Here is a 10585-nt window from a genome sequence, read left to right as displayed (position 1 = left end):
AGCGAAGATTCCACTATAAGTTTCAACTCTGTAATGAGCAGGTGGTCTTGCCGCGTGGGGTAGCCGGGCGGTCTAGCCACGGTCCGCGCGGCTCCCCCCGTCGGAGGTTCGAGTCCTCCCTCGGGCATGGGTTTGTGTGTGTCGTCCATAGCGTAAGTTATTTTAAGTTAGATTAAGTAGTGTGTAAGCCTAGGGACCGATGACCTCAGCAGTTTGGTGCCATAAGACCCTACCACAAATTTCCAAAATTTTTCCAGATGGTCGTGTTTACACCGTATAACTGCGAAACGCTAGACGGGCGTACTTCCTGGTCGTCTGGATAGTACTGTCACAGTAAGGGAAACACTGAACGGCTGGTCACAGCAACGAGTCTCATAGTACCCATTTCTTCTTAACTGTGACATCATACCTACACATATCTGTGGAATGCGCTCACTATGTACACTGAATACATCGTCTGGATAAATAGCGTCTGATGGTAGTGTGTATAAAAAGACGGTGTCAGTTGTTCACAACAACACACTTCTACTGTTTGTTACTGCTAGACCAGGCTGGCACCCTTAATAGCTAGGATTAACACAGCAGATCTCGACGATTAATTAGGTAGTTTACTGAAAAGACGAAGAGATGAATATACTACGCATATTCACAAGGATGTAGGTTGCAGTAGTTATTCGAAGATGAGGAGGCTTGCACAGGATAGAGTAGCATGGAGAGCTGCATCAAACAAGTCTCTGGACTGAAGACCACAGCAACATATGGAAATAATTTATGAACTAATTTATAAAAGAAAAATGTAGCCAAATACACATATTTGCTCAATTTCAGTAACTGCACACGCAGATGTGGTTAGTATAAACTAGTTGTAATTATTAACTTTCACCACCTTAGAATTATGAAAGTGTATGACTATTTAAAGCAAAAAACATAGCCGATGTGATCGAAGGTCACTCTCTACTTATTACTACTGTTGCAATATAAACAGGAATGTGCGGATATCGGATACATTTTTGTGCCAAGTATGAGGGGTGCTGAGAGAGGACAGAATACGAGTGGAGAGAGGTTGGGGTCGGGAGGGAAGGAAAATAATTTTTGTTTCAGAAGAGAGACGCGACAGAAAAGTTTCAGAGCCCCTCGCGTATTCTATAAAGGCACTAACAGTGAATAGCGAAAGGTCCGGCTTTGAGTCCGGCTCACAGTTGAAAGACGTATGTATTCATTACCAGCGATGGCGAGGCATGACAGAATCTCTGACCAGAGAGTTATTTATCGTTGCTAGTCTGCGCTTGAACTCGCGAGTCGTCAGTCAGTTGCGTGTAGCGAATCGGCAGGAACAGTGCTAGTATGTAGCGAGTCGGGAGAGGGAGTAGTCAGTCGACAGTAGTAGCGAGTGGACAGTTGTACTGAGCAGAAGTCGGCATGCGTCGGCGGCGTGCTCTTCTCGCGACTCTGGTCAGGATTCTGGACGATGAGTATGGTTGTAGAAGGTAAAGAAGCAGCATTGCGCATATTTAATAATGTATGTCGATTATAATTTAATTTGTTCAGAAAAGATGCCCCAATAATAATTTTTTTATAAAGTAACTCTTTTAAAGAAAAACATTCATTTCAATTTAAAGAATATTTCCTATGCATTTCCTCCAAGAATCAAAATTAAATATACGCCAGCATTGCACGAAGCTGTGTCGATAAATAAGAGCAGATATAGATGCAGTTTATTGAGGTAAGAATTTTTGCTTTTGTTATTCAGAATACAGGGCGAAGGTCAGTGCTGCTGCCCTTATAAAATTTATCAGGTTTAATTATTTCACAGGGGCGAAGGTCAGCGCTGCTGTCCTTATAAAATTTACCGGATATCATTATTTCTGTTAGGAAGTTACATTTCCTACATGGTTCATTAATTAATCAATATTATTGTGTGGGTTTATGCTCAATAATCATTCCTTAAATTTTGCGGGGAGGTTACACAGTTTTAACGTGTCAAGAAATTTGGAAACAGTGCCCTCCCCGCCACAGTGTCACAGCTTTATCTTGCAACCCATGTAAGTGATTAAGGACGTGCCAGGCTCTTCCTGAAAGACAGTGTTAACATCCGAGGGCGGCTGCCCCCGTCGGTGTTTCGAGTCCTCCTTCGGGCATGGGTGTGTGTGTTGTCCTTAGCATAAGCTAGTTTAAGTTAGATTAAGTAGTGTGTAAGACTAGGGACCGATGACCTCAGCAGTCAGCAGTTTGGTCCCATAGAACTTACCACAAAATTCCAGTTTCCAATATACGAGCAGTGGACACGCCTTGCACAGCCCCTGCTGCTTATGCTACACGCCATGAGCATCCAGCGAATGTTGCTCAGAAGAGAGAGAGAGAGAGAGAGAGAGAGAGAGAGAGAGAACGAAATCCACCCTCCGCTGTAAGGGTGTCACTCCTGTTCAAAAGTATAACGCGGTCTCGTGCTTGATTCGGCGTAGGGCTGTCACGTTATTTGACACAGACAATAGTCACAAACAAGTTGAAAGTGTAAACTTCCGAAGAACTGATTCTGAGGACATCCTGTAAGTATCTTCAGTTTTTCGCTGCGGAAACATGATGTGATAAATCATCGTCAACTGATATTCTTGGTGAAAGTCTGTGTCCGTCATAGCTTCCTATTTCTAGCCAAGTCTAATGCAAATAAATTCCTCTACGCTATTTCCTAACTTCTCATTTTTTTTCTCACCCTGCACCATACTCTAGGTCTTTCCTTTTCGCTCTACTCCTTTCAGATATCCATCCCTCCGTCTTCTTGTTGATCCTTTTTCTTGAAATCCCATGCTGAATATCTTCTTTGGTATCGTCCCATTCTTCTCATATGTCCATGCCATAGCAGAATTCACCCTTCTACTTGGTCTTGTAGCTGCTCGTCTTCTAATAGGCTTCTCACTCTTTCGTTTCTCTGCGTAGCTATTTATGTTACTCCAGTTGTAAACCCAAGAACATTTTTCAAGCCTGTGTTCCGCTTTCATCGCATTTCTTCATTATCCACGTTACTGCAGTACACATTAAAATGGGTACATACTAGGTCCTATGTACGACTCATTTACACTACGGAAGGCGCTTTTTCCTTCCAAATTAAACTCCTTAATCTTTTGGAAAATTCTTTCGCTTCTCTAAATCTTTCAATTACTTCTTTTCTGTTTCCACTTCTTCCTCGATCACGTTACCTAAGTACTTGAACGTCTCTACTCTTTACAGCTTCTGTCCTCCACACAAAACTTCAGTACAGAATGAGATTTTCACTCTGCAGCGGAGTGTGCGCTGATATGAAACTTCCTGGAAGATTAAAACTGTGTGGCGTACTGAGACTCGAACTCGGGACCTTTGCCTTTCGCGGGCAAGTGCTCTACCATATGAGCTTGAGCTACCTAAGGACGACTCTTGACCCGCGACAGGCAAAGGTCCCGAGTTCGAGTCTCGGTCCGGCACACAATTTTAATCCGCCAGGAAGCTTCAGTACAGATATTGTCACTTACTGCAGTACACATTAAAATGGGTACATACTAGGTCCTATGTACGACTCATTTACACTACGGAATGCTGAGGGAATTAAATTAGGAAATGAGACACTTAAAGTAGTAAAGGAGTTTTGCTATTTAGGGAGTAAAATAACTGATGATGGTCGAAGTAGAGAGGATATAAAATGTAGACTGGCAATGGGAAGGAAATCGTTTCTGAAGAAGAGAAATTTGTTAACGTCGAGTATAGATTTAAGTGTCAGGAAGTCGTTTCTGAAAGTATTTGTATGGAGTGTAGCCATGTATGGAAGTGAAACATGGACGATAACTAGTTTGGACAAGAAGAGAATAGAAGCTTTCGAAATGTGGTGCTACAGAAGAATGCTGAAGATAAGGTGGGTAGATCACGTAACTAATGAGGAGGTATTGAATAGGATTGGGGAGAAGAGAAGTTTGTGGCACAACATTACTAGAAGAAGGGATCGGTTGGTAGGACATGTTTTGAGGCATCAAGGGATCACCAATTTAGTATTGGAGGGCAGCGTGGAGGGTAAAAATCGTAGAGGGAGACCAAGAGATGAATACACTAAGCAGATTCAGAAGGATGTAGGTTGCAGTAGGTACTTGGAGATGAAGAAGCTTGCACAGGATAGAGTAGCATGGAGAGCTGCATCAAACCAGTCTCAGGACTGAAGACCACAACAACAACAACATTGTCACTTGTCTGGTCTTCGCTCAGAATCGTATTCCATTACGGACAACTGATTCTATCGACGCGTCTAGCTATACTTATACCTCAGTCTCAGTGTGTCCCCGCATCATCATGTCATGTGCAAACAACATTGTCCTCATTTAATTTTATTTGTTCTTACGTTTTCTACGTTTCTTTGAGCTATACTATCTATAGTTGCAGCAAACGACAGCGGCGGGAAAGGCCTTCCGAATCTTAGTCGATTTCACAGTTATCACCGCGCAATTTTGTCCAGTTATAATTTCACAAAGAGTTCTACTTGTGCGGAAAAATCCTAATCACTGTACCTAACTGCATGAAGCTGGAAACACAGCTGCTGTTGCTTACGTATTTGGAGACGTAAATACTAATCACGCCGCTACATTGGAATGTTCAGGGATAGAACACGCTATAGGATCCTGGACCGGACATAAGTGATACTAGGCTGTAGTACTGTATGTATGTTCTTTCACTGACCAACGCTCTTCTTCATGTCTGAGACTATAAGCTGAACAAGAGACATCTGGCAAATACGAGCTGCGAAAGAAACTAAATTTACACCACGTGCAATTTAAAATGTGATAAAAATTTCGTCATGCTTGTTACCTTGTTCATTTGATTAATATCAACCGTCACGTTTTCGATAAGTTCCTGGAGTGTCTATATGGACACTACCCACTTATGAATTTCTGCAACTGTCAAATGATGTACGTTTGCAGGCTTCTCATGGAATTCTGCACTTAAGGGAAAGAAAAGAAACCTATTGGTATCACACGAAGAATACAGAAACTATACAATCAGTGGGGGTATAAGATCCTTCTGGCAAGTGATATGCTGAGGCATGCCTTCATGAGGTTTCAGTCTTAGTCAGGTATCCCGTACGATTCATTTATTTTCGTTTTTTTTTATTCTGAATATATATTAGTGACTTGCCATTCTACATTCACGAAGATGCAAAGCTGGTACTTTTTGCTGATGATGCAAGTATAGCTGTCACACCCAACAGACAAGAATTAACTGGTGAAATTGTAAACGATGTTTCTCAGAAAATCATTAAGTGGTTCTCTGCAAATGGGCTCCCATTAAACTTTGACAAAACACAGTATATACTGTTCCACACAGTAAATGGAATGACACCATTAATAAATATAGACTTCGATCAGAAATCGGTAGCCAAGGTAGAATATTCAAAATTTCTAGGTGTTTGCGTTGATGAGGTGTTGAACTGGAAAAACACACTGAGGATCTGCTGAAACGTTTGAGTTCAGAGACTTATGCTATTAGGGTCACTGCAAATTTTGGCGATAACATCTCAGTAAATTAGCTTACCACGCCCATTTTCATTCACTCCTTTAGTATGACATCATATTCTGGGGTAACTCATCATTGAGCGAAAGAGTGTTCATTGCATAAAAGCGTGGAATCAGAATAATTGCTGGAGCTCATCCAAAATCATCCTGCAGACATCTATTTAAAGAGCTAGAGATCTTCACTGTAGCCTGACAATATATATACACTCCTGGAAATTGAAATAAGAACACCGTGAATTCATTGTCCCAGGAAGGGGAAACTTTATTGACACATTCCTGGGGTCAGATACATCACATGATCACACTGACAGAACCACAGGCACATAGACACAGGCAACAGAGCATGCACAATGTCGGCACTAGTACAGTGTATATCCACCTTTCGCAGCAATGCAGGCTGCTATTCTCCCATGGAGACGATCGTAGAGATGCTGGATGTAGTCCTGTGGAACGGCTTGCCATGCCATTTCCACCTGGCGCCTCAGTTGGACCAGCGTTCGTGCTGGACGTGCAGACCGCGTGAGACGACGCTTCATCCAGTCCCAAACATGCTCAATGGGGGACAGATCCGGAGATCTTGCTGGCCAGGGTACTTGACTTACACCTTCTAGAGCACGTTGGGTGGCACGGGATACATGCGGACGTGCATTGTCCTGTTGGAACAGCAAGTTCCCTTGCCGGTCTAGGAATGGTAGAACGATGGGTTCGATGACGGTTTGGATGTACCGTGCACTATTCAGTGTCCCCTCGACGATCACCAGTGGTGTACGGCCAGTGTAGGAGATCGCTCCCCACACCATGATGCCGGGTGTTGGCCCTGTGTGCCTCGGTCGTATGCAGTCCTGATTGTGGCGCTCACCTGCACGGCGCCAAACACGCATACGACCATCATTGGCACCAAGGCAGAAGCGACTCTCATCGCTGAAGACGACACGTCTCCATTCGTCCCTCCATTCACGCCTGTCGCGACACCACTGGAGGCGGGCTGCACGATGTTGGGGCGTGAGCGGAAGACGGCCTAACGGTGTGCGGGACCGTAGCCCAGCTTCATGGAGACGGTTGCGAATGGTCCTCGCCGATACCCCAGGAGCAACAGTGTCCCTAATTTGTTGGGAAGTGGCGGTGCGGTCCCCTACGGCACTGCGTAGGATCCTACGGTCTTGGCGTGCATCCGTGCGTCGCTGCGGTCCGGTCCCAGGTCGACGGGCACGTGCACCTTCCGCCGACCACTGGCGACAACATCGACGTACTGTGGAGACCTCACGCCCCACGTGTTGAGCAATTCGGCGGTACGTCCACCCGGCCTCCCGCATGCCCACTATACGCCCTCGCTCAAAGTCCGTCAACTGCACATACGGTTCACGTCCACGCTGTCGCGGCATGCTACCTGTGTTAAAGACTGCGATGGAGCTCCGTATGCCACGGCAAACTGGCTGACACAGACGGCGGCGGTGCACAAATGCTGCGCAGCTAGCGCCATTCGACGGCCAACACCGCGGTTCCTGGTGTGTCCGCTGTGCCGTGCGTGTGATCATTGCTTGTACAGCCCTCTCGCAGTGTCCGGAGCAAGTGTGGTGGGTCTGACACACCGGTGTCAATGTGTTCTTTTTTCCATTTCCAGGAGTGTATATTCACTTATGAAATTTGTTATTAACAATCCGAACGAATTCAAAAGTAATAGCAGTGTACATGGCTACAACACTAGGAGAAAGGATGATCTTCACTGTGTTATTGTTTTGGTCTTCAGTCCTGAGACTGGTTTGATGCAGCTCTCCATGCTACTCTATCCTGTGCAAGCTTCTTCATCTCCCAGCACCTACTGCAGCCTACATCCTTCAGAATCTGCTTAGTGTATTCATCTCTTCGTCTCCCTCTACGATTTTTACCCTCCACGCTGCCCTCCAATACTAAATTGGTGATCCCTCGATGCCTCAGAACATGTCCTACCAACCGATCCCTTCTTCTAGTCAAGTTGTGCCACAAGCTCCTCTTCTCCCCAATTCTATTCAATACCTCCTTATTAGTTATATGATCTACCCATCTAATCTTCAGCATTCTTCTGTAGCACCACATTTCAAAAGCTTCTATTCTCTTCTTGTCTAAAGTATTTATTGTCCACGTTTCACTTCCATACATGGCTACACTCCATACAAATACTTTCAGAAACGACTTCCTGACATTTAAATCTATACTCGATGTTAACAAATTTTTCTTCTTCAGAAACGCTTTCCTTGCCATTGTCAGTCTACATTTTGTATCCTCCCTACTTCGACCATCATCAGTTATTTTGGTCCCCAAATAGCAAAATTCCTTTACTAATCTAAGTGCCTCATTTCCTAATCTAATTCTCTCTGCATCACCCGACTTAATTCGACTACATTCCATTATCCTAGTTTTGCTTCTGTTCATGTTCATCGTTAATCCTCCTTTCAAGACTCTGTCCATTCCGTTCAACTGTTCTTCCAAGTCCTTTGCTGTCTCTGACAGAATTACGATGTCATCGGCGAACCTCAAAGTTTTTATTTCTTCTCCATGGATTTTAATACCTACTCCGAACTTTTCCTTTGTTTCCTTTACTGCTTGGTCAATATACAGATTGAATAACATCGGGGATAGGCTACAACCCTGTCTCACTCCATTCCCAACCACTGCTTCCCTTTCATACCCCTCGACTCGTTTGACTGCCATCTGCTTTCTGTACAAATTGTAAATAGCCTTCCGCTCCCTGTATTTTACCCCTGCCACCTTCAGAATTTGAAAGAGAGTATTCCAGTCAACATTGTCAAAAGCTTTCTCTAAGTCTACAAATGCTAGAAACGTGGGTTTGCCTTTCCTTAATCTAGCTTCTAAGATAAGCCGTAGGGTCAGTATTGCCTCACGTGTCCAATATTTCTACGGTATCCAAACTAATCTCCCCCGAGGTCGGCTTCTATCAGTTTTTCCATTCGTCTGTAAAGAATTCGCGTTAGTATTTTGCAGCTGTGACTTATTAAACTGATAGTTCGGTAATTTTCACATCTGTCAACACCTGCTTTCTTTGGGATTGGAATTATTATATTCTTCATGAAGTCTGAGGTTATTTCGCCAGTCTCATACATCTTGCTCACCAGATGGTAGAGTTTTGTCGGGACTGGCTCTCCCAAGGCTAGTCAAGGTTAAATCTAACTTTGGCTCAGAAGGGGGTAAATTATGCTGCCACAAAAGTCTTTGCTCACTTGCCTAATAGCATCAAAAGTCTGACAGATAGCCATACAGCATTTGAAAGGAAATTAAAAGAATATCTGCGTGGCAACTCCTCCTACTGATTAGACGAATTTTTGAATATAGTAAGTGGGTAATTTCCCCAACCCCACAAAAAAATTAAAAATATTAAGTGTCATGTAATATTTTGTGTAATGTAATATGTTGTATAGACACCTTTTATTAACCTGACCCGTTCCACATCATTACGAAGTGTCTTATTCATGATCTATGGAACAAGTACTAATCTGATCTAATCTAATCTAGAAATGTCTTCAGTTAGTTTCACATTCTGTTGGAATGTTGTACCTTGGTTTTCGCTTAAATTTCTTATACGTATTGCTTTTTCATCAAAAACACGTCCTTTTGAGACCTAATGAGCGTTGTATAACACACAAAAATCTGCATTGTATCACAGTCTATTGTTCTAAAAATTAAATTATTTGTAGCAAAAGAGAATGATTGACATAATGTAAAGTGTACGATGAAGCTGATATAATCCCAATACCAACAAAATAAAACGAACTAAATCTGATTTATTTCTTACAAATGTATTTCTGTTCTGGGCATCATCGTGATTTAATGACATTGTGTGAAAGGCTAGGAGACCTTCAATCCCTTGCCAAGTATGCTAGCACACACCCTGAGAACACTATACGTAGTCTGCTCGGTACCTTACCGCTATTACGTGTCTCGGCGCTACTCGAGTCTTCGAACGTCTGTGCATTTTGCTGCTTTTTCTAATTCCAACACTAAATTCTACATGTTCATTATACAACTACGTTGGAATAAAAATGAAATGAGTACGCCGGCCGTAGTGGCCGTGCGGGTCTAGGCGCTACAGTCTGGAACCACGAGGCCGCTACGGTCGCAGGTTCGAATCCTGCCTCGGGCATGGGTGTGTGTGATGTCCTTAGGTTAGTTAGGATTAAGTAGATCTAAGTTCTAGGGGACTGATGACCTCAGAAGTTGAGTCCCATAGTGCTCAGAGCCATTTGAACCTTACCACGTAACGTGCCCTCAGCGCTACGGGGTGGCATTCGATTTCTCGGCGGGCAGTGATCATAACGTTGCGCCTCGTGTGTGTTTAAGCGTGGTGCGGCACAAAGAGCCACACGTCTTTGTAGCCGTCAGCAGGCGACTCGTTCAGCGGCTACTGCGGCTACTCACTCACAGCAGGCGGTCGGAGGTGGGCGATCCGCTGATGACACGGCCAGGGAGGCCGAGCTGAGCCCTCGTTACGGCGGGCCGCGGCCCACGGCAGCCGCCGGTTTTTTTACGGCCAGCCGGCGCGGCTAGGCTGCTAGGCGGGTGTACTTTGCCGCCGCCGCCATCACGCCGGTAATTTGCCTTTCTGTCTGGGCCGCACACTGTGAGGGGCCGGGTAATTCCCCGCCCCTTGTCGGCACCGACAATTGCCGCCCTTGAAGTGTAGTGACGCCCGCCGGTCGGTCCCGTTTTTGCTACTGTGCACCGCTGGCCCCCGGGCGCTGGCTCGCTGCTTCATTTACTCCTCACGTGCCTAACTGCTGGCTCATCTCCATTTTCACTTTTGTGCGTGGGTGCCACTTATTGGTTCTCATCTCTCCTTCCGTCTTGGAACATTATATTTCCCTGCTAGCTTTGAGCAGCGTTCTGTGTGACGCACCAGAACCACAGGACGCGTGAGACGCTTAAGTTACAGATAAAAAGCGGGAGGGGTGGAGAGGGGGAGGGAAGCGGCTACCAACTTCTCCATGGAGTGCCATCTGGCTGGGAGGACTCGTCCAGGTACCTATCCCAGTGTTATTATAGGTAGGAAAAGGAATGAAATCTGTTTA

The sequence above is a fragment of the Schistocerca piceifrons genome, chromosome 1, assembly GCF_021461385.2.
Source record: "Schistocerca piceifrons isolate TAMUIC-IGC-003096 chromosome 1, iqSchPice1.1, whole genome shotgun sequence".
Taxonomy (NCBI): domain Eukaryota; kingdom Metazoa; phylum Arthropoda; class Insecta; order Orthoptera; family Acrididae; genus Schistocerca; species Schistocerca piceifrons.
Note: the sequence above shows the minus strand (reverse complement) of the source record.